The following is a 5,502-nucleotide window of genomic DNA, read 5'->3' on the forward strand; positions in this document are numbered from 1 at the left end:
TAGAAGAACGTTAGTCCAGGCCCTCATAGTTCGTAGACTGGAATATTGCAATGCTTTCTTGCCTGCTGAAAATGAGATGCTTATGGCTAAATTACAAGTTGTGCTAAACACTATAGTCAGGCTTCTTCTTAACCTTCCATCATTGGCTTCCGGTAAGGCAGAGAAGCATTTTTAAAACCTGCTGCCTTACCTTAAGGGAGAAAGGCCCTAGATATTTCCAGCAGAAGCTCAAACGCTACTTACCTAGCAGAAGACTAAGATCTCTGGATAAAGCCTTTTTTGAGTGTGCCCCGTATCTGCCTGTCTAGATGCGGAGAGCATCTTCTTGCTGGCTCCGCTTTACTGGAACAACTTACCTCTTCACATTCGACTTTGTACTAATTAACATCAATTTAGGAAATTGCTGAAAGCTTCCTTATTTCAAGTGACTTTTCTCCTGTTTGTATTTGCTTGTACCAGTAGGCAGGGTATAGAAGTCCTCGGGTGAGTCATGCGATATATATATTAAATGTAATTAACATAACATAACATTCCGCACAAATGGTCCTTCTGTGATGGCTATCTTGATGATTCACAGTATTTTGGTCCTACAAGAAACATGGACTGCAGTATCATGGGCAACCATTCCAGGGCAGGACTGGCTACCAAGCGTTTTGATAGGCTGACGGGGTCGGGACCTAACGTCGGGTCCAGTTTTTTTGCACGGAATAAATCGGCGTTTCTAAATAAAGGTTGCAAAACAAATGGTTTCAAAGTGTACTTTAAAACCCTTTGTTTTTGCATTGTTTATTTAGAACCTCTTGTAGTCAGTCTGCCCTTGGACCATCAACAGCACAAAATAAGCCACCACAGCTCAAGAAATAGCACAGCCCTTCTTCACAAAGCCTACAGGGTCTAAGCTGCATCATAAGAATTGGGACAGTCTACATATTAACATCCAAATGTGTGGCAAGCACTAAGCTCAGCTATTTCATCCTGAGGATAATACATTTATATGTACAACAGAGGATGGTTACATCAAAGCCCTTAATACAATTCAAGAAGCCGCATAGGAACCAGCAGAGTCAAAACCCTTTGTCATTGTCTGTGGTGACTACAATAGCATGATGGCAGATGACTCCAAGTCAACACTTGCACTGAAAAACAAACTTGGCATCCCCACTCTGGACCCAAACTTTGAAAAAAGAAACAAAAGCAAAATACGTGAAGTATTTCTGTGCCAGGCCTGCTCTCAGCTCGAATTCGTATGTGAATAAGGACTGTCAAGTCCTGACCTGACTTGTGATAGAAAGTGAAACACCTAAATAAACTTGTCAAACTTGACCAGTGGCGTACAACATGGGCTACAATCTAGAAATACTTTTTTTTTTTTTTAATCGGAATTTATAGAGCGCACGTACGCCGATTGGCTTCATGGCGCTGAGGCTCAGAAGGCTGTCAGAAGAGACAGAAGCTAACCCTGTGTAAATAGCCATGTTTTTAGGAATTTCCTAAACTGAAAAAGGTCTGTGCAGGATCGGATTTCTAGCGGAAAAGAATTCCATAATTTGGGGGCGAGAGTAGCGAATCTGCAGCCTCCTTGGCGTACCCGTTTGAAACCCGGGACAGAAAGAAGTGAAATTGCGTATGGGAGTGTGCCTGAGTATCAAGTTATTGATAAACTCAGGACTGGTGCCGTGCAAGGATTTGAAAATGAGGCACCCTGTTTTGAAAGCACAGCGCTGTATTATTGGAAGCCAATATAGTTTCCTCAACAGGGGGGTAGCTGTATGCCACTTAGGTTGACGATATATCAATCGTGCTGCCTGGTTATGGACCATCTGTAGGCGCTTAAGCAAGTAGTGTGGCATGCCTAGGTATACAGAATTGGAATAGTCCAGGTGGGATAGGACCGTAGATATCATGGCCTGATTCAAAGCGTCATGGCTGAGGAAACGATGTATTTTCCTAATCTTACGCATTTTAAAGAAGCACTTTGACACCACAGCTCCAACCTGAGTTTTCAGAGAGAGATCGCTATCCAGAGATACTCCTAAAGTTTTGGCCGACGTGGACGGAGCGGGAGGTGAGCCAAGCTCTGAGGGCCAATATTGGGGGCCCCAGTGCTTATGGCTGTCCCCAGTGAGTACTATCTCTGTCTTTCCAGAGTTCAGTGTGAGATGATTAAGATCCATCCTACTTTGGATATATAACATGGTGTCCTGGAATTCAGTGATAGAACTGTGGGAACTGTCGACCCTGAGGATGAGCTGAAGATCATCTGCATAGTTGAGGACCAGCACATTCTTCTCTTTAAGAGACTGGATCAGGGGCGCCATATAGATGTTAAATAGGTGGGGAGAAAGGGCCGAACCCTGTGGAACCCCACAGATGGTATTACGTGAGGGGGCTAGAAACTGACCTAGACGGACAGCCTGAGAACGGTCTTCCAGGAAAGAGGTAAGCCAATGAGCCGCAGTCCCCTGAATGCCAGCCCTCCTGACACGGTCGGCCAGTATAATATGGTCGACCGTGTCAAAGGCAGCGGAGAGATCCAGCAAGACCAGGGCACGGGGGCAGCCCCTATCAGCATTATCCCGTAAGATGTCCACAACCGTCAAGATCACAGATTTGGTAGAATGGTCTGGCCGGAAGCTAGCCTGATGAGAGTCCAAGTATTTTGATTCCTCTAAAAAATTAGAGAGACATTTAGCTACGTGGCTCTCCAGGACCTTAGCCAAGAAGGGTAGCAGAGAGATCGGGCGGTAATTGGAAAGGAGCACGGGATCAGCTCCAGGCTTTTTTAAGAGGGGAACCACTACTGCTTTTTTAAAAGCCAGGGGAACTATACCAGATGAAATAGATTCATTCAATAATGAGAGTGCGGGACCATAGTGGATTGCAAGGCAGTCTTTCAATATGTGTGGGGGGCAGCAGTCAGATTGGGCGCCTGATTTGATTTCCATCAATAAGGCGTGAAAGGTCTTGACACTAATAGTAGGGAAACAGCTAAGAGTCCTGTTGTTACAATGCACCAGAGGGGGGTCTGGTGAGAAAGGATGGATGGGAATGCTGGCTTTTATTGAGATAATCTTATCAATAAAGTAGTCATTTAGTGAGTTACATAGAGCTTGAGAGGGTCTGGCTTTCAAGAGGATGCATTCAGGATTGGATAGTTCATCAATTATAGAGAATATTTCTTTAGAGTTTTTATTAGATTTCAGAATGCGATTAGAGAAATAAGCTGCTTTAGAAGTGAGGATACTATCCTTATAATCTTTAAGCGCAGAAGTATATAATTGCTTTTTTTCCAAAGAATACTTCAGGCGCCATTGTCTTTCTAATTGGCGTAAGGCCAATTTCTGGGCCTTGAGGTAATTCGAAAACCATCTTTGTGCCTCCGCACGGCGTGCTAATTTAACTTTTTTTAGTGGGGCGTGCTTATTACTAGCATCGGGTAGCCATTTTGATACCCTTGTTTCCGAGGTGTTAACATCATAGTCAGGGGGTGGAGCTGTATCAGCTAATGTATTAAGGAATTCATCCTTATTAATAAAGTTCCACCTCCTGGCAAGGCCTCCTTCGGTCGCATTGATTTTCATAATGAAAGATCATGCCAGCGAAAATTTTAACAGGTGGCGATCGGACCAGAGGCAGGGTTTGGCTATAGGGGTGGAAATAGTCAAGCCACTAGCCCATATTTGATCCAGAATCCGACCCTTCGAATGTGTGGAAGATAAAACTAGTTGAGTAAGATTTAAATTTCTGAGCAAGTCTGACATCTCTGCCGATTGTGGCCCTTCCTGAGGGGCACCATACCAATAATTAAAATCACCCACGAGGAGGACCTTGGCATGCTCAGTCACGAGTTTAGCTATCTGTTCGCTAAGTGATAGCGGAAAATGGGACATCTGCTTGGAAGATCTGTAGAGTAAAACACAGACAAAAGAGTCGTTAACGGATTCTAGTTTTATAACTATATTCTCTGTGTCTATGAGAGAGAGACATGTCAAGGAGCAGAACCTGAGATTAGTATGAATGATGGCCGCAACTCCGCCTCCTGCCTTACCCGAACACCGATTGGCATAGATGATGTAGTAGTCAGGGGGGAGTGCTGCCAGCATATCTGGGGCAGAATCAGCAGTGAGCCATGTTTCGGTCAACAGCAGGATATCAGGTTTGTCGGTAAGTAAGATTAGAAAGATATCCAACTGATGCTTAACCAGGGAGCGCGTATTAAGATAATAGATTGATAAAGGTGCAGCCCTAGGTTTGACCTGATTCTGGGGTGAGTGGTTGTGGATAGTTGCGATCTGTAGTTCAGGGAACCTGCTCCATTTGAGGAAAAGGTTATGAGCAACTAAAAGAGGCAAAGTCTCTTTGGGAGGGCACCAATTGAGAGAGTGCATTTTTTTTAGATTGTCAGGTAAGTATGTTAAAGATTGGGCAAGGCAACTGGCCCCTGGGCCCGGAAGGGCGCGTACGGGCGCAGACGGGCTTGCCTTTAGCGCGCCTTCGGGCGCGCCGCCGGCGCGCCTGCTGCGCACGCCCGCTACACGCACAGGGACTTTTATGAGCACAAATTCTGAATAGGAGGAAAGCACATGCAGGTGCAATAACATCATTGCTGCAACATCAACAAGAGTGTGAAAACAAGCATGCGCAATATTCACAGGTCGAAAATATGGAGGTGCAAAATCCCATTTAGGTGCAAGGTCATCATTATTAGGGGTGGGCAGAGTTGGTGTGGCGCCACTACGCGGAGTACCATGGAGTTATGGAAAAAATCTGTTTAACAGGAGCCCACGTCCTGCGGCCAGCCGAGGGACCGTGTGCCCAGGACAGGGGTCCCTGGTGTAGAGCCCCTAAACCCTCCAAAGGGAAAGCGGGAGCCCTCCGGTGAAGGCTCGGGTGGGCAAATTGGCATCCTTCAGGCCCGGCCGCCTGGTCGCGTCTTTCCCCTCGGCCACCTGGTCGTGCGCAATGCTTTCCAAAAGTGGGTGACCAGATGGCCGGGTTGCCGTGGAAGTCCCAATGATGGCTCGTGTGCCTCCCCGATCCCAGCTAGGGCTCCAGGAGGTCGGGCACCCCCTTGCCCTGGGTCACCTCCGTCACTCTTTGCGCAGGGGTTACCAGAAAGAAGGGTAGCTTTCCTCTGGATTACTAGGGGCAGGGTATGGCAGAGCCGCCCCCCCCCCCGGGCTGGCGGTTCTCAGCCAAGGACCAGATGGGCTAGGCCCGGACAACACCTCCCCACTGCCCGGGGCTCCCTCCTCTGGTCCGCCATGCGGCAAAGTGCCCAGGACGGGCTTCATCGGTCCTGGGCTGTCCTCCCCTGGGCGGCCGGGCCTGAGAGCTCTGGCTGGGTGCTCCCACCCTGGGCTCCGTCCCACACCCCGGGCGGGCCTTCCCCAGCTTGGATGGGTTCAGGAGCATAGGACCGGGTTCCTTGGTGGCCCGATTCAGGCCCATGGAGGCCTCCCCCGTGCGGCCTGTCTGGGACCGCAGGGCAGACCCAGGGAT

The sequence above is a fragment of the Triturus cristatus genome, chromosome 4_1 (assembly GCF_964204655.1).
Source record: "Triturus cristatus chromosome 4_1, aTriCri1.1, whole genome shotgun sequence".
In the NCBI taxonomy this organism is placed as follows: domain Eukaryota; kingdom Metazoa; phylum Chordata; class Amphibia; order Caudata; family Salamandridae; genus Triturus; species Triturus cristatus.